This window comes from Balaenoptera physalus (genome assembly GCF_965194825.1).
Source record: "Balaenoptera physalus genome assembly, chromosome: 4".
NCBI classification, from domain to species: domain Eukaryota; kingdom Metazoa; phylum Chordata; class Mammalia; order Artiodactyla; family Balaenopteridae; genus Balaenoptera; species Balaenoptera physalus.
Window position 1 is genome coordinate 127,365,523 of NC_138891.1, and position 20,153 is coordinate 127,385,675.

Sequence of the window (20,153 nt, forward strand, 5' to 3'; positions counted from 1 at the left end):
GAAAACATTAAGAGAGACAGCATTTGCTGACTGGAGCCTGCCCTGTGCTTGTTCATTTCTTTTAGACAGAGTTAATCAAAGTTAATAAGCTGTTTATGCCAATCCCTTTTCATAGCTAATAAGAAGTCTTAACGTGGATAAAGAAAACATAGCCACCAACCCTGTCACAACTAAACAAATTCTCAATGAATTTGAACTTCAAGGTTAATAATGCTTCACTTTAATATTTTAGATAGTCACTGCTTTGGAAATAAGCACCACTAGAAATCCACATGGCTAATTTTCAATGACAGCAACTGCTATTCTTCGATGTTTAAGACCAACAGAAACATAATCTAAGCCTGTAAGAATCCTTGTATTTTTGGTACTTCATATAAACATGAGTTCTAAAACTTTTGAATATTTTAAGAATCACCTGGGAAGGGTAAGGAAAATGAAGATTTTTGTAAATCAGAGGTAGAGCCCAGAGATCTGCATTTTTAACAAGAATGCCCCAACATTATCGGGCATCACTTGGCCCCAAGAGCACATGGCTTCCAGAATAACAACTTCCACATGGAGTGCGCTGGATGAGTTCTCAGGTGCTTTTCACATCCAAGGACTTAACAGCAACCAAACCAGCAAATGCCAGATGGTTTCCTCTGTCCATGGCTGATGTACAAAGGTGCAGAAATCACAGAGGGCAGTGAAGGAAGCCTAAGCTATGAGCTGTTGAGTCAATACGCTCATCACACTAGCTTGCTCTGCTAGTGTGGACCCATCTCTTTATTTTACATCAAAGAGACCTAGAAAGCAAGCAAGGTCTCTCTCATACATTCACACAATATTTGACTTACTGGACAGGAAATTAGGCCTTTTTTTTTTTGGATAACTTTGTTTTAGTAACTCTGCAGACAGTCTCAACTTAATTCCTCTCTTATACCCAAAAGAGGTACTTCAAGTATAAGAAAGCTTCTCCATCAAGATGGAAAGAAGGCACTGAAGTGTTGAAAATTGGTTTTCTGCCAAAAGGAAGGCAAGAGAAATAAAGCAGAGACTTAGCCTATAAACTTGAAATCCATTCTGGCAAGGCCTGAGTACTAGATTAAAAAGGTACTTCCCCCAGACTGTGTCTATTCCTACTTTTCTTGCTTCTTTTTTCTGTTTTCCTCATGATAACTGCCATTGCCAACAGCAATTTGGAAACTGTTCAGATTGATTCTTAGCAGAAAACTGAGAGGCTATTCCTGAAATTATTATTATTATCCTCGAAACACTTAAATTTGGTTGGTTTGCTTCAAGCGTTCATTCTCAGTATTAAAAAAAATTGCCAAGAACTTGTTTTGACAGACGACAACACCCTAAAAAACAGAAGGAGGGCAGCAATAGTGCATTAGGTAGCATCTCCGTTCTTTTTTTACAGAATAGCAAAGAAATTGAGATCTCTAGGGTTACAGAAGACTACAAAACCTTGGAAGAAAAAGAACAGAGATGGTCTAACACTTTCACTGATCATTTAGACTCGGGACTTAAAACCATTTCCACCTAAGTTTCTTGAAATGCTACATTTCCAGCCAACATCACGTATTGCAATTTCCCTACAATTTTAGGGGCACTGAACTCCAAACTGAGAGAAATATAAACTGAAGAGGAGTCTGAGAAGGGGGAGTCAAGTCTGCTGCATGTCGTTTGTCCTTTTTTTATAGTTATTTTAAAGGCAGTGATGCTTATCAAAAAATATAAATAGTCCTGAGGGGTTTCCAGTGACAGTAGAAATGTCCCTCTCTTCTCCACAGGTGGGCCAGGATATCTGGAGGAATATGGTGTCAAATTAGAGAAGACTGTACGTTTTAATTTATTAGGGAGAGGCAAGCAGTTCCAGAAAAAGGTTATACCCATCTAATGATCAATAGCTTATGAAGTTCCTTTTCACTTACCCTCGTTATGACAGGGTATGACAGATTTAAAAAATTACCAATTTGATAATTTAAAAAAATTATGTTTTGATTTTTAGTATTTAATCATGAGAAGTGCATCTTTTCATCTAAGACTACTCAGCAATTATGTATCCTTTTCTATAAATGGAGCTGTTGTATTTATGAATTAATCAAATACATTAACTTCATTTAGGTTTTCCCCTTAAGCACTTTTTGTGGTATATGGTTTTTTTAATCATGTGGATTTAGGACACAACAGTATGGGTAAATCTAAATGGCTTATTGGTGGGCTAGAACAGATCTTCACCTGTTTATTAACTTTTCGTAAGTTGAATACACTCTAAATCAGTAATTCTCAAAGTTCTGCATGCATCACAGTCACCTGGACAGCTTGTTAAAAGCTAGATTGCTAATTCCTCAGCCTAGCATTGCTGATTCAGAAAGTCTGGGGTGGGACCAGAGAATGTGAATTTCTAGCAAGTTCCCAGGGGATGCTCATGATGCTGGTCCAAGAATCACAAATCTTCTAACTGAAGAATTCCTTGAAGACACGTATTTGTAATACTGGCTTGTACCTAGTAATTCGTTTCAGGAGAAACGAATGCACAAGAAATTTGATTCACACCCTTAAAGAGACTATAATTAGTACAGGACAATTAGTTGACATGTACACATCAAAACAATAGCAGACACATGTAATATATAAACTATATGATCAGAGTACAGATGCTTTCTGTTCATTAAAGAATTAAAGCGAGAGGTGACACGAGAGTTGGGGTTTTGGAAGCTCAAAAAGATCTCAATAGGCCAAAACTGGGCAAGGATATTGCAGGCAGATGGAGAAGCGTATGTCAATGTATCCAGGGCTGTGGACATAAGATCAGCCTTATTGGAAAGCTAGGCTCATGAAGGAGAATAAAGGGAACAACTATTTGCTTTGCCTGTCCAGGGTTATTTTATTATTATTTTAAAAAATTGAAGCGTAGTTGATTTACAATGTCATGTTAGTTTCAGGTGTACAGCACAGTGATTCAGATATATATATATATTCTTTTTCAGATTCTTTTCCCACGATTTGCTTTGCCTGTTCAGGGTTATTTTGAGAATCAAATGAGTCTTAAAAAAAAGAGAAGAAAAGAGAGCACCTACCAAGCACTGGTGCAGTACCATGGACACCTAAGGGGACGGGAGGAGCCCCCAGCGACTGGGCAGGACGTGGGGCGAGTGAAGGGGGAGGAGAAGTGGAGGCAGGACGGGGCTGGTGCCCCTGAGGGGCGGCTGGGGGAGGGGAAGGGGTCCCACGCCCGAAGGGGGAAATTGGGGAACCATTGGGAGGGCAGAGGATCCAAAGGGAGGGTGGTCAGGTTTCCCCTGCCCACTTGGGCCCCTGGGAGCCTGCTGAGTTCCCCGGCCTGATCCTCTGCCCCCCGAGGCCCCCTCCAGCCGTGCGGGTCCTGAGGGAGTGGGAGGGAGGGAAGGGGGAGCAAAAGCAAAGGCTGGACCTCTGGGACCGGCACCCCTGAGGGGCGGCTGGGGGAGGGGAGGATGTCCTACACCCAGCGGGACCCACCCATGGTTAGGGGTCCAGTGGGGACATGGGAGACCCTGGGGGAGATGGTGCGGGAGGGGGTGTGAAGGAATGGAAGGGAACGCGGCCATCGCTTTCCCTGTCTACTTAGGCACTGGGGAGCCTGCTGGGCTCCCAGGCCTAATCCTCTGCCCTCGGAGCCTCCCTCCTGCAGTGCAGAGCCCAAGCCCCACCCCTACACCCCCACCCGAGGCCCCACCTCTACACTCGGAGACCCCCTCAGAGACCCCCTCCAACCCACACACCCTCACCCAGGGCCCTACCTCCAAACTCCAGAACTGCACACTCCAGAAGCCCCCCTTGGACATGCTGCCCCTCCCCTTCCGTGCAGGTCCTAAGCAGAGGCCCCGCCCCATGCTCAAACGACACGCCCCCACCTGCCTAGGTCCCGCCCCACCCTAAACCCCGCCCCTGCCTAAGTTCAGCCCCTGCCTAAACTCCGCCCCCTTAGCCAAGGCTTTTCTTTTTTTTTTTTTCCTTTTCTCTTTTCCTCTTTTAGATTGGGGTTCTGTTTTACCTTGTTGATTCTTTTATATTTTTATTTTTCCTAATAAATCTTTTATTTTTCTAATTTTATTTTATTCTTTATACATTGTTAGTGATCACTCTTTTTGGCTCGTTCCCCCCACCCCGTTTTTTTTCTGCTGTGGTTTTATTTTACCTTGTTGCAGTTGTTTCAATTACAGTTTTATTTTTCCTAATGTATTTTTTATCTTTCTAATTTTACTTTGTTTTTTATTCTTTGTACTGCTCCTTTTTTTCTTTCTTACTTCCTTTTTTTTTTCCATGCCATGAAGCTTGAGGGATCTTGGTTCCCAAGCCGGAGGTCGGGCCTGAGCTCCTGTGATGGGAACTCAGAGTCCAAACCGCTGGACTAACAGAGAAACTCAGACCCGAGAGAATATCAACCGGAGTGAGGCCTCCTCATCTCAGTACCAAGACCCAGCTCTATATAACTGCCTGCAAACTCCAGTGCTGGATGTCTCAGGCCAAACAACCAATTTGGCACTAATAAAGCACCACCCATTAAAAAAAAAAAAGAAACGAAAAAAAATATATTACAGACGAAGGAGCAAGGTAAAAACCTATAAGACCAAATAAATGAAGATGAAATAGGCAACCTACCTGAAAAAGAATTCAGAGTAATGATAGTAAAGATGATCCAAAATCTCAGAAACAGAATGGAGAAAATACAAGAAACATTTCACAAGAATCTAGAAGAACTAAAGAGCAAACAAACAGCTATGAACAACACAATTACAGAAATTAAAAATACTCTAGAAGGAATCAATAACAGAATAACTGAAGCAGAAGAACGGATAAATGACCTGGAAGATAAAATGGTGGAAATAACTGCCAGGGAGCAGAATAAAGAAAAAACAATGAAAAGAATTGAGGAAAGTCTCAGAGACCTCTGAGACAACATTAAATGCACCAACATTCGAATTACAGGGGTCCCAGAAGAAGAGGAGAAAAAGAAAGGGTCTGAGAAAATATTTGAAGAGATTGTAGTAGAAAACTTCCGTAACATGGGAAAAGATATAGTCAGTCAAGTACGGGAAGCACAGAGAGTACCATACAGGATAAACCCAAAGAGAAACACTCCGAGACACATATTAATCAAACTATCAAAAATTAAATACAAAGAAAAAATATTAAAAGCGGCAAGGGAAAAGCAACAAAATAACATACAAAGGAATCCCCAAAAGGTTAACAGCTGATTTTTCAGCAGGAACTCTGCAAGCCAGAAAGGAGTGACAGGATATATTTAAAGTGATGAAAGGGAAAAACCTACAACCAAGATTACTCTACCCAGCAAGGATCTCATTTAGATTCGATGGAGAAATTGAGACCTTTACAGATAAGCAAAAGTTAAGAGAAGTCAGCATCACCAAACCAGCTTTACAACAAATGCTAAAGGAACTTCTCTAGGCAGGATACACAAGAGAAGGAAAAGACCTACAATAAAAAACCCAAAACAATTAAGAAAATGGTAACAGGAACATACATATCGATAACTACCTTAAATATAAATGGATTAAATGCTCCAACCCAAAGACACAGACTGGCTGAATGGACACAAAAACAAGACCCGTACATATGCTGTCTACAAGAGACCCACTTCAGACCGAGGGACACATACAGACTGAAAGTGAGGGGATGGAAAAAGATATTCCATGAAAATGGAAATCAAAAGAAAGCTGGAGTAGCAATTCTCATATCAGACAAAATAGACTTTAAAATAAAGACTATTATAAGAGACAAAGAAGGACACTACATAATGATCAAGGGATCAATCCAAGAAGAAGATATAGCAATTGTAAGTATTTATGCACCCAACATAGGAGCACCTCAGCCCATAAGGCAAATACTAACAGCCATAAAAGGGGAAATCGACAGTAACACAATCATAGTAGGGGACTTTAACACCCCACTTTCACCAATGGACAGATCATTCAAAAAGAAAATAAATAAGGAAACACAAGCTTTAAATGACACATTGAAGAAGATGGACTTAATTGATATTTATAGGACATACCATCCCAAAACAACAGAATATACTTTCTTCTCAAGTGCTCATGGAATATTCTCCAGGACAGACCGTATCTTGGGTCACAAATCAAGCCTTGGTAAATTTAAGAAAATTGAAATCGTATCAAGTATCTTTTCTGACCACAACACTATGAGACTAGATATCAATTATAGAAAAAAACTGTAAAAAATACAAACACATGGAGATTAAAAACAATATGCTAATAAATAACCAAGAGATCACTGAAGAATTCAAAGAGGAAATCAAAAAATACCTAGAGACAAATGACAATAAAAACACGATGACCCAAAACCTATGGGATGCAGCAAAAGCAGTTCTAAGAGGGAAGTTTATAGAAATACAATCCTACCTCAAGAAACAAGAAACATCTCAAATAAACAACCTAACCTTACACCTAAAGCAAATAGAGAAAGAGGAACAAAAAAAACCCCAAAGTTAGAAGGAAAGAAATCATAAAGATCAGATCAGAAGTAAATGAAGAAGAAATGAAGGGAACAATAGCAAAGATGAATAAAACTAAAAGCTGGTTCTCTGAGAAGATAAACAAGATTGATAAACCATCAGCCAGCCTCTTCAAGAAAAAAAAGAAGACTCAGATCAACAGATTTAGAAATGAAGAAGAAGTAACAATTGACACTGCAGAAATACAAAGGTTCATGAGAGATTACTACAAGCAACTATATGCCAATAAAATGGACAACCTCAAAGAAATGGACAAATTCTTAGAAAAGCACAACCTTCCGAGACTGAACCAGGAAGAAATAGAAAATATAAACAGACCAATCACAAGCACTGAAATTGAAACTGTGATTAAAAATCTTCCAACAAACAAATGCCCAGGACCAGATGGCTTCACAGGCGAAGTCTATCAAACATTTAGAGAAGAGCTAACACCCGTCCTTCTCAAACTCTTCCAAAATATAGCAGAGGGGGGAACACTCCCAAACTCATTCTATGAGGCCACCATCACCCTGATACCAAAACCAAAGATGTCACAAAGAAAGAAAACTACAGGCCAATATCACTGATGAACATGGATGCAAAAATCCTCAAGAAAATACTAGCAAACAGAATCCAACAGCACATTAAAAGGATCATACACCATGATCAAGTGGGGTTTATCCCAGGAATGCAAGGATTCTTCAATATACGCAAATCAATCAGTAAGATACACCATATTACCAAATGGAAGAATAAAAGCCATATGATTGTCTCAATAGATGCAGAAAAAGCTTTTGACAAAATTCAACACCCATTTATGATAAAAACCCTCCAGAAAGTAGGCATAGAGGGAACTTTTCTCAGCATAATAAAGGCCATATATGACAAACACACAGCCAACATTGTTCCAAATGATGAAAAACTGAAACCATTTCCACTAAGATCAGGAACAAGACAAGGTTGCCCACTCTCACCACTATTATTCAACACTGTTTTGGAAGTTTTAGCCACAGCAATCAGAAAAGAAAAAGAAATAAAAGGAATCCAAACCAAAAAAAAAAAAAAAAGGAAAACTGCCAGTATTTGCAGACAACATGATACTATACATAGAGAATCCTAAAGATGCTACCAGAAAACTACTAGAGCTAATCAATGAATTTGGTAGAGTAGCAGGATACAAAATTAATGCACAGAAGTCTCTTGCATTCCTATACCCTAATGATGAAAAATCTGAAAGAGAAATTAAGGAAATACTCCCATTTACCATTGCAACAAAAAGAATAAAATACCTAGGAATAAACCTATCTAAGAAGACAAAAGACCTGTATGCAGAAAACTACAAGACACTGTTGAAAGAAATTAAAGATGATACAAACAGATGGAGAGATATACCATGTTCTTGGATTGGAAGAATCAACATTGTGAAAATGACTATACTTCCCATAGCAATCTACAGATTCAATGCAATCCCTATCAAACTACCAATGGCATTTTTCACAGAACTAGAACAAAAAATTTCACAATTTGTATGGAAACACAAAAGACCCCGAATAGCCAAAGCAATCTTGAGAAAGAAAAACGGAGCTGGAGGAATCAGGCTCCCTGACTTCAGACTATATTACAAAGCTACAGTAAACAAGACAGTATGGTACTGGCACAAAAACAGAAATATAGATCAATGGAACAGGATAGATAGCCCAGAGATAAACCCACAGACATATGGTCACCTTATCTTTGATAAAGGAGGCAAGAGTATACAGTGGAGAAAAGACAGCCTCTTCAATAAGTGGTGCTGGGAAAACTGGACAGCTACATGTAAAAGAATGAAATTGGTAGAACACTTCCTCACACCATACACAAAAATAAACTCAAAATGGATTAAAGACCTAAATGTAAGGCCAGACACTATAAAACTCTTAGAGGAAAACATAGGCAGAACACTCTGTGACATAAATCACAGCAAGATCCTTTTTGACCCACTTCCTAGAGAAACGGAAATAAAGACAAAAGTAAATAAATGGGACCTAATGAAACTTAAAAGGTTTTGCACAGCAAAGGAAACCATAAACAACATGAAAAGACAACGCTCAGAATGGAAGAAAATATTTGCAAATGAAGCAACTGACAAAGGATTAATCTCCAAAATGTACAAGCAGCTCATGCAGCTCAATATCAAAAAAACAAACAACCCAATCCAAAAATGGGCAGAAGACCTAAATAGACATTTCTCCAAAGCAGATATACAGATTGCCAAGAAACACATGAAAAGATGCTCAACATCACTAATCATTAGAGAAATGCAAATCAAAACTACAGTGAGGTATCACCTCACACCGGTCAGAATGGCCATCACCCAAAAATCTACAAACAATAAATGCTGGAGAGGGTGTGGAGAAAAGGGAACCCTCTTGCACTGCTGGTGGGAATGTAAATTAATGCAGCTACTGTAGAGAACAGTATGGAGGTTCCTTAAAAAACTAAAAATAGAACTACCCTATGACCCAGCAATCCCACTACTGGGCATATACCCTGAGAAAACCATAATTCAAAAAGAGTCATGTACCACAATGTTCATTGCATCACTATTTACAACAGCCAGGACATGGAAGCAACCTCCATGTCCACTGACAGATGAATGGATAAAGAAGATGTGGTGCATATATACAAAGGAATATTACTCAGCCATAAAGAGAAACAAAATTGAGTTATTTGTAGTAAGTTGGATGGACCTAGAGTCTGTCATACAGAGTGAAGTAAGTCAGAAAGAGAAAAACAAATACTGTATGCTAACACATATATATGGAATCTAAAAAAAAAAAATAAATGGTTTTGATGAACGTAGGGGCAGGACAGGAATAAAGACACAGACATAGAGAATGGACTTGATGACACGGGAAGGGGGAAGGGCAAGCTGGGATGAAGTGAGAGAGTAGCATGGACATATATACAGTAGCAAATGTAAAATAGATAGCTAGTGGGAAGCACTAGCTATCGTGCTAGTGGATTCTTAACCACCGCGCCGCCAGGGAAGCCCTACATATATACTTTTGAAACCCTCTAATATTCCCTTGATATTATTAGAGTGGTGACTGAGAATTAAGGCATTTACCTAGTGATATCTCAGTGGCAATGATAAAGTTAATTTTTTTTAAATTTGACTAAAGCTGTTTGATTAGAAAACTATAACTATTAACAAAGTTTCATATACAATAATTTTAGAAAACTGCTTTTTGGTATCATGGAAAACTTATAAACAGCAAGAAGCTTATGTTATCTGGTCACAGTCATGACTAAAGAAAAAGTTTTAGTGTAATAAAGAAAGGTCACATTATGAATGATTATGCTTTCACGTCCAGCTCCATACATGATACTCTTCTTATTGTGCATGCCACATCAAAAAGGGCATTTTGGCAACTTTCCTTTCTATCAAATATGTTGACTATCATTTGAGAGTAAACCCATTTTAATTATTTCAAGCCTCAGTAATCATCAACAAAACGAAGGCTGGTTTTTGCAAAAGAGTCACTAATTTAGAATTTCAAACACCAATTTCTCTCTCCACATCTCCTGCCCTCTGCCCAAAACCTAGAATATGAAATTTGCTTTGTCTCTAGAGTTTCCTAAATAAAAATAATATAAGACGTTAATAAGTATAATCATATTAATATGATATGTTCCCTTTTGCATTCCCAGATCTCCACCGTTCAGGTCCCAGGAAGTTCCTTCATAACTTGGCAAAGCTTCAGAAGCAACTCACTACAGCTCCAGAGCTTCCCTTCACTATGCTAGCCCCTGAAAGAGAAGAAATGCATCATTTGCCAAGGCCAGGCTGGCTCAGGCTCTTGCTTCTGAGAGGCATGAAACTTGCAGCTGGCCCTTCCTCCTGCTCTCAGATGACAATGCCTCTGGTCTCCACTGGCCTTAGGAGAAGCTTTATCAAGTTTAATGTTAAAGAGGAAGCTGAACACACAGTTCCTCTATCTGCTCTCGTGGGATGGGCAGACTCTTCTAACTACCACCCAGACGAAAAGCAAAGATACTGAGACATGCATAAGACAATCCAAGTAGTCACCATTTGCTGTTCCACAGAAATAATAAGATTTAACTCATGCTTTTATGAGCACATGTAAATAAATATATTTGTAAAAAATTAAACACATTAAACAGGCTATTTTAAATTCACTGTCTCAGGTCAATGGATCTAGCAACAGTAGTTGAAATTAAGTAACACCCTAACTTTGGCCTTTTGACCACCTGTTTTTCACTCTAAGTCCAAAAGATTGTTTCTGAATAGTGTTTTGATTCATATGATGTAAACATTCCTTTGGACACATGCCTCATAATCTGGAATGGGTTAATAGATTGATCTCCTGTTTTTGATGAGACATTATACCCCAGTGTCTATGACTGATTTTCTAAAGCAGGCCACGGTATAGATGGCAGGAGAATAGTTAACAAAGAGTAACAGAGCTTACTCAGGGAGTACATTGCAAAATTTGTTCTGAGTTGAAGAGCAAGAGGCAAATTAACATTCCTTCCAAAGTCTTTCTCACATGCAAATACATTCATCTCTCTCCCAGTTAGACTTTGTGGAAACAGATTTCAAAATTAATCTCAATTTGAATGCATCTCTATTTTCAGGGTGGCAAATATCACTACAATTTTTTTCTTCTCTTTAAAAATATGAACCTTGAAGGCAGCTGGTTGTGAAAAACAAAATAACCAGGCCTTCTTCCCCATTGTAAAATCATTGGTTGCTCCCCAGAATCTACCAAAAAAAATCAGGATACATCTGTGGCAGGGTTCCCTGCCAGAAGTAGTCTAGGAGTCCCCACTGTGGTCTGACTTCACCCCCCAATCATTTTAGTTAGGATTTCTTTTTGGATTTTGATTCAAATTATAGGGCCATGTGTAAGAGCTGGTGAGTTAAGGAAAAACTCTGGAACTGCACTGGATCATCACAGGCACCAGCAGAGCTCGGGGTGAGAGGCACTGCCTCAGGCTTCACCCATTTGGTCAAGGTGCGTGCGTGCGCGTGCGCACACACACACACACACACACACACACACAATCAGAGAACGGCATGAAAATAGACAAAACCCACCACTGTGTCACAGTTGTCATGATTTAAGGAAGAGTTCACAAAGAAATTTCCTTGAATCTCACCAAAATTTGGAGTAAAGGGTGACAGTGTGCTAAATCAATTTTCCTGCGACTTCTAAACATTTACCCTCCTGAATGGGGTCAAAGCGGAATCATCTCATAGTGGATATCTCTTCAAGTAGTGATAGTGTTTTAAAAGTTCATTAAAAAAAATTACAATAGAAATACTCCCTGAATTGATCTATAGATTCAAAGTAATCCCTATTAAAATTCTGACTACCTTTTTTGCAGAAATGAGGAAAAAAAGACTTTAAAATTCATATGGAAAAGCAAGGGACCCCAAATAGTCAAAACAATCTTGAAAAAGAACAAAGGAGGAAGACTCACATTGCCGGATTTCAAAACTTACTACAGAGCTACAGTAATCAAAATAGTGTGGTATTGTAATAAGAATGTATATATAGAAGGAATAGAATTGAGAGTCAAGAAATAAACCCATATATCCCTGGTCAACTGATTTTTGACAAGGGTTCCGAGACCATTTAAAGTAGAAAGAATAGTTTTTTTCAACAGATGGTGATGGGACCCTGGATATCCACATGTAAAAGAATGAAGGGGGATCCTTATCTCACACTACATATAAAAATTAACTCAAAATGAATCAAAGATTTAACTATAAGACTCTTGGAAAGAAACACAGGTATAAATATATTTGACCTTGGATTGAGTAATGGTTCTTAGATATAATACTAAAGCATAAGCAACAGCGAAAACAAATTGATAAACTGGACTTCATCAAAGTTTTACAATTTTGTGTGTTCAAAGGATATCAAGAAAGTGAAAAGAAAACCTACAAAAAGGGAGAAAATATTTTCAAATCATATATTTAATGAGAGTTTAGTATCCAGAATATATAAGGACCTTTTACAACTCAATAATAAAAATGCAAGAGTCCTATTAAAAAATATGCAAAAGATTTTAATAGATACCGCCTACTTATGAAGACTGAAAACATAATCCAGAGAGCCACTGCAATGGCATGAAATAAACAATGTGGTTTATATGTAAGTCATCTAATGACTGCCAGGGTACACTGGGATCGCAAGAAATAAGATCAATATACCACTCTGAATTATACATATTAATGTCTACAATCTATCTGCCAGAATGGCAGAGATTATGCTTATTTGTTTTAAATTAAACTTTTTGACATTCATTCTTCCTAGAAAGTGTATTCTTTTTAAATAATGCTAAAGGATTGACTTTTCCTTTACAATTATGGATCAGAAAATACAGAAAAAAACACATCTGTTTGCCAGAAGGTAATATTATAAAAATTACCCAGGGAAACTGATGTTGTTTCCCTGAATAATTTCCATGTCAATAATTTACATATGTCAAGTTACATACATCAACTTTTTTTTTTTAATATTAGTCAGCATTTAAAAATATTTTTAAAAATTAATTAATTTATTTGTCTGCATCGGGTCTTAGTTGCGGCACGTGAGATCTTCGTTGCCACGTGTGGGATCTTCGTTGTGGCACGCGAGGATCTTTATTTGCGGCATGCAGGAATCTTCCCATTGCAGCATGTGGGATCTAGTTCCCTGACCAGGGACTGACCCAAGGCCCCCTGCATCAGGAGCTTGGAGTCTTAGCCACTGGACCACCAGGCAAGACCCTACATACGTCAAAAGGACCCTATGACTGACTTCCACAGATCATCTGAATGACATACACTATATTTATAGATTCGGTAATTAAACTCCTAAGAAAAAGACAGCTTACATGTCATATCCAAAAAAGGTATAAAGAACTAAATGTCTGCAAAGCACTAAACTAGCCACTATGGGTGAGTTAAATGCTTAAGGGCTGTAACCTCCTAAGACCATTTACAGACCAGTTGGGTTTGAGGTATGAACTCATTGGCATTGACACATCTATATTTTGCTGTTTAGAGACATTTCAACATGGCAGGCAAAGCATCAGAAAACTGGGTTGTTGTTGTCATAATATACTTTTCCGTTTTGAAGATTAATATGCTTATATGTAGGTCACTTGACAACGCAGTTTCATTTTCTCATTTATAAAATGAGTTGTACTATTTTGGAAGAGTAACTGTCTTGCTTAAGAGGGGGACAAAGATATACATTTAGAGGGTAGGCAAATAAACACTGGTCAAACCTGTAATTCAGGTAATAATACTGGAAAGAATACTAATAAGGAGCTCTGAGACTACTGTAAAACTAAAGGAAGAACATGTCTTTGGCAATTTATGATACAAATAAATGTTCTTGTTGCCAAATACTTAAATCAGTTCTAAAATATAAAATCTACTTATACTTAAAAGTCATTTCCTATGGAAAATGAATAAGAGTGGAGTAAGTTAATAGTTCTCTCACTTTATTCACTTTTATGATTTTTTTTTTCTTCCTGATGCCCTCCCTTGACTAACAATTATACACAAGGATACTTAAAATTCTCAGTAGTAATGAATGTTCCATTTTGTTGGTCTGGCAAGTGCCATAAATATTCTATTTTAAGTCTAGACTACTTTGGATTCATTAAATCCAAAAATCAATAGATTTACTAGGAACAGAGAATGGAAACACTGTCCTTGAAATAAACATGCTGTATTTTTCCCAAAGAGCAGAAAAGTTTATCAGGAGGCCACAGTCAAATTGTAATAAAAAATTATAAGCCTTCTTTCATTAACTTGAGTTTCTTGATCTCCTGCCACGTATTTCAATCCCACCCCATTCACTATGGATTTGTTCCGCCAGAGATCCTTCCAACATCTGGTTTACAATAATTCATGTTTTTACTAATTTTGAATGCTAAAAGAAAAAAAACCCCCAAAAAACCCAGGGTATGAAACAATTAGGCCTTCCTTCCCCCTTTCCTTCCTCCTATCTTTCTTATAAATTGATCATTACAGCATTCTGTGAAACAGCCAGCCCTGAGTTGAGAGCTGCAATGTTTTTAGCCTTGAGGAAGCTGTAAAATCAAGTACTCTGGTGAGTGCTGATAGAAGAATAGAATCCTTTTAGCACAGATTTAAGGAAGATTACAAAGCGTAAAAAAATCCACTCATTTTGAAACAGCAAATTGACAAAGCAAAGCCGAGATGAACAATAGTAGAGATGAAGGAATTCTGCTTTTTTGAAGGGTTAAAAGATGATTAAGACAGAATATGGACATTGAAAAGAGGCATAATTTCCTTAAATTAATGATTCTATCATTTGCTGAATAAAAAAAAAAAATTGTCCTAAACAGCTATTTTAAACGAGGAAGGGATTCTTTCCCCCTCTACAAACGCCTTATGCCTTTCTTTACAGAAAACTTCATAATTTGTATGCAAATACATTTTTTTAAAAAAGGAAAACACTAAGTAATAAATGATGTGCCTGGGAACTTGCACATAATATAATTCAAACTGAACTGAAAAATTATCATAAAAGAATAAACAGCAAGCTGTTATAAAACTAATAGAGTAGTTTTGATAATTCATACTTATTGGTGAAGCAAAGCAAATAAATAGCCTCAGGCTCTGGTTGATGGAAGAGTCAAACCAGACAACATATTTAATAAATCAAGTGTCAAAGTATATGAATTGGGCAGAAAGCCAAATAGCAGAGGGTCATGGATATGATACAGTACAATATTGTAAAATGTTATTAATTACAGTCCTGAGAACTCTGCTTTATTCTTTATTTTGATACCTTTGCCAACACACCCATTTTGTTGGCTTGATCAATCATAGCTTTAGAGAATGCTGTGGCCGAGGAAAGAGACTTGTTTTGTGCAGCACTAGCTATGCTGGGTGCTAAGGAAGGAGCTCAGGGTGGGTCTTTAGGGTTATGGAGGAGACCACCTGATCCACCTAAGTTAAGGAGCATTTACTTTGCAGCCTAGGGATTCGCTTCAACCTAGGCTCTGATGACTAATGCTACAGAGTACCAGGTCCTCTGCTGGATCCCAAGGATACAGACATGACCAAGACACGTCCTGGAAGATCTCACAGGATTGGGGGCTGGTGGACATGTCAATAAACAATTAAATACAAAGTAGAGTACAGTATTAGAGGTGGATACGTGGTGCTTTAGACACTGAGGTTTAGTAGAAGAAAATTCTACTGAATTAAGAGTAGGAAAGTGGGTAGCAGAGAGAGTATGAATTTCGGACTCATGCAGACCTTGGCTCCAATTCCACTTTCATCACTTTACTATCTGTTAAGGGCAAGTTAGTTGGAGGTGCTGTCACTGAATCCACCAGTGTTGTCACTAGCGCATTTGTTGCATTTGTGTGAATTATAAGAAAGCTCCGCTTCACGTGGATGTGGCCCCGTACCAGAGGGCCTGGCTTCGTCAGTGGGATGTGGAATGCATGTCAGTCTACGCTTTTTCCCTAAACCACCTGCCACATCTATATGTGGTGGCCCTGAACCTCAACAAGGGTGAACTTTCATAAAGAACTCAGGCCAGCAACATCGTCAGTAAGAGATTCTCATCAGTTCGCCATATAACTGTCACTCAAACACCAGCTCTTCCCTCTGGCTCCCTATGCAAATTAGTCAAGGGCTTATGGGAGTGTGGACATGTCAGGTGAGTATTGAAGGATGCTGCTTTTCAAGCAAGGAAGAACCACGTGCAGGTTGTATTTTCATTTTAGCAGGGAACTCAGCCCTGAAGAGGAAGAAGTTGGGTAGGAGGGGACCAAGGTAAGGCAAGAGGCAGGATGACTAGTTGAGAGCCCAGTGAAACTCATGTGAGAGGATAAGGATCTGAGCTAACAACGTGGATTTACAGAGCAGGGATTCCACATGAATATAGGAGGTAGAATATATAGGATTTCAGGTTGATAAGCAATCATGGGTGGAGGAGAGGAAGGCATCACGGATATGTATAGGACAACTGGGAGAACCCATAACTGAGACTGTAAAATGGGTCAATTTCACGAGGGACACAATGATTTCTTCCTTACACACATAGTTTGGAGTTTGAGAAACGGGTGAAATATAGGCATACCTCGGAGACACCGCAGGCTCGGTTCCAGACCACTGCGATAAAGCAAATACCTCAACAAAGCAAGTCACATGAATTTTTTGGTTTCCCAGCGCATGTAAAAGTTACGTTTACCCTATACTGTAGTCTATTAACTGCGCAATAGCATTACGTCTAAAGAAACGATGAACATACCTTAATTAAAAAATATTTTATTGCTAAAAAATGCTCACCATCACCTGAGCCTTCAGCGAGTCACTGTATTTTTGCAATAGTAACATCAAAGATCACTCGTCACGGTTCACCATCACAAATGTAATAATAATGAAATAGGTTGAGATATCACAATAATTACCAACATGTGACACAGAGACATGACGTGAAAAAATGCTGTTGGAAAATGGTGCTGACAGACTCACTCGACACAGGGTTGCCACATACCTTCCATCTGTGAAAAAATGCAATATCTGCAAAGCGCAATAAACGAGGTATGCCTGTATTCCGAGTCTGGAATATGTCACTGGGACTCAGCAGACACGTTGTTGTTATGGATGTGGGATTTACTGGAGTTAACAGTACAGCAGCATAAACAGATGGTTTTCTTAGGAAAGCACAGTGGGTGAGAACGGTCAGGGCTGGAACTCATGGGCCTGATAAATTCTAGGCTTTAGTCAGTCACACTTCACTGTTCTCACAAATTTGATGCCAGTTCCCACTTTCACCCTTTTCTTTCTGGTGTGACTAGCTTCTTCCTCATTTTCACCCATAATAGAGAATTCTACCTTCGTGGGAGCATAAACTACATGAAGCAGATAAACCTATGCCACGAAAGATACTAGCAGTCCCTCAGGACTGGTGAAAACCCTTCATCTCCAGAGCAACTATTACCCTTATTTAACAAAACTATTGTATTTCTCTCCAGATGGTTTACTGTACTAAACATCTTCTAACTGCCTGCATTTATAAGCACAAACTTTTATATAAACAACATGCATTTGTAGGTTCTTTTGGATCTTCTCCCTTTCCCAGCAGCTCTGAATTTTAGTATGCTTCTTACTTACACTGAACTGACTCCAAATCTAAAATTTGATTATACAGAGAAAAAGCAGATGCATGCAAATCAGACTAATGACAAAGCATTTAATTAGAAACTATTAAATGTACGAGACATACACTGGAAGAAATCTGTGCAGATTCTATTTGGAAAGGAAGCTAAAAACCAACTTCTATTATGGAAAATTTCAAGCGTATATAAAAGTAAAGAGAAAAAAAAAAAAAAAAAAAAAAAAGTAAAGAGAATACTACAAAGAACTCCCACTCAGCTTAAACAGCACTCAGCTTAAACAATTAGAACTCAACAGCCCATCTTGTTTCATCCATGCTCCTACTTTAAAAGTAAGTTATGTTTAAATGTTCCTTCAAATGAAGAACATTTCTATAAGACAGCTAAGCTTAACCCAGAAAAGCCATTCTCCCCAGGGAGCTCTCTTCTTTGGCTGTGGTGTTAGGACCTCAAATGGTACACAGCTCTATTTAATGGAAGTTCATTAATGCAAGCTTCTCTTCCCACAGGAAACAGCTATTTAAAAATGGAGGCAAGAAAGATTTTTTAAATGATTATCTTTCAGGATTCGGTGTTCAGTATACTCAGAATGACAAAACTACTTTTAAGAATGACATGCTCTTAATCCTACTTAACAGTTTTTTTTTTTAAAGAAAAAAATTCCATGATTCTACGGAATATTCTCCCTGCCACTTAGATTTGAAGTTTAGTGTGTGGTTCTATTCTTGGGCATTTTGCAACACTCAAGACAGCTGAATCACCATCTGTTCTGTGGAACTGTGACTTATTAGTGGTCACTGCTTTCAGTAGTATTTTGCTGAATGAAAACGTCTGGTAATTTAATTAGAAAGAGTCAACCATAATTACTGGCTGAGAGTGAAATATTCTAGTCCTTTGCAATGGCTTATTCCTCTATAGTTTGGTATTACTGGCCAACACCTCAGTTGAAGTTGCTTATGAAAATAAGCTTGATAAGATGGCTATAAGGCCAAAATACATTCATCTAGAAGATTTGAGCTTCAGTTCATTAAGAACGTGATTTTTCTTTGATTTTGTCCCTTCTACTACTTATTGGAGGACTTTCTTATACTTATTTAATATACAGTATTTTAAAGGTTCCTTACACATGTCTATCCTAATATATAACAAGAATATTCGTTTCTTAAAGAAAGGATCCTGTGTGCTAATACGCAACACTGAACAGACCATTATCCCCTGATAAGTGCCAAATACTTGGTAGTAATACAAACAACATTTGCAAGGTATTACTAAGCTAGAAAAAAAAAAGAGTAGAACGGCACTGGTATGAAATGTAAAAATCGAGCCAAGCCGTGTTTTGGGCACTTCAAAGCAGGAATTCCTGCAACCGGTACACCATCTACAACATCCTGGGTGTTCTGTTTTCAGATAACCTGCATCTGTTTAAACCAAATTAAGCATCTATTTCCAACGCAATTAACAAAGAACAGGACTCATTATGCAGAGGGACCCACCGCACACATATTGCTTATTTACAGCCGGTTTATGCACCACATCGCCCGGATTCATACATCTGCTTTATGTTGAAAGATGAACTAGGGTAATTGCATCTAAGTACTTTTGTGAGGTAAAGTTAAACAAATATGGGCATTTTGGGGGTTTGTGGAGAATAACGTTATGCGATACTTTACTCCCTTTCCAAGAAAAGCAGAAAAGGGAGAACTTACTCATACGAAATATTAAAGATGTCATTAGGAAAACTATGGCCATAGGAGACAGTGGGCACACAAGGTCGGTTTCCTGGTTTTGATAATGCATGATGTTACGTAAAATGTTACTACTGAGGAGGGTGGGTGATGTCTACCTTGGACTACTCTGTATTATTTTTCCAACTTCTTATGAGTGTATGATTATTTTAAAAGTTTAATGAAAGATAGTGGGCATACAGTTAATTAAGTTTCAACAACAACGTGGCCCAGAGAACACTCATGGCTATGCAGGGGGCGGGGCGTGCATCAAAGAAAGATGCGTTACTGAATATAACAATAACCTCAAAGTCAAAAGTCAGAGTTTTGTGGTTTTGCTGTGCTCCTTGGGATATGCGTGACATAGGCAAGTTTCTTAAATTGTAAGTTTGGGCTCCTTCATCTGAAAAATGAGGATATCATGGCACTCATAAGATTATGATAATAAAGAATTAAGACATGAAGGGTTGTTTCTATTAAACTGTAAAGTACCAAAGCATCATAAGGTGATATTTATAAGACTGACTAAATTAGAAAACTGTTGACAAGTAAAATCCAACAAGTGGCTCATTATCACACAAATAGACCAAAGTCAAATTACATCCCCCTCGGCTTTTGTCAGTATGCAGTTAAGACCTGATGCAATTGCTAAGATGAGAGCAACTTCCACTCCCCAAGAGTTTCACTGTAGAAGGGAATCTGCTCTTTTTCCTTCCACATATTAAAACACTGATGATTCCTGATGAAGATGAACTCATTTC

At 38.3% G+C, this 20,153-nt stretch overlaps 1 protein-coding gene and 1 long non-coding RNA gene across 8 annotated transcripts in view; one reads left to right on the forward strand and one right to left on the reverse strand.

Moving 5' to 3' along the window:
- APP (amyloid beta precursor protein) overlaps window positions 1–20,153 on the reverse strand; it is a 275,886-nt gene that overhangs the window by 46,365 nt on the left and 209,368 nt on the right. The gene's annotated exons all lie outside the window — the stretch shown is intronic.
- LOC309660210 lies at window positions 7,839–20,037 on the forward strand. The gene is made up of 2 exons (XR_014263273.1): window positions 7,839–17,862; window positions 17,903–20,037. It is a non-coding gene; the product is annotated as an uncharacterized lncRNA (long non-coding RNA).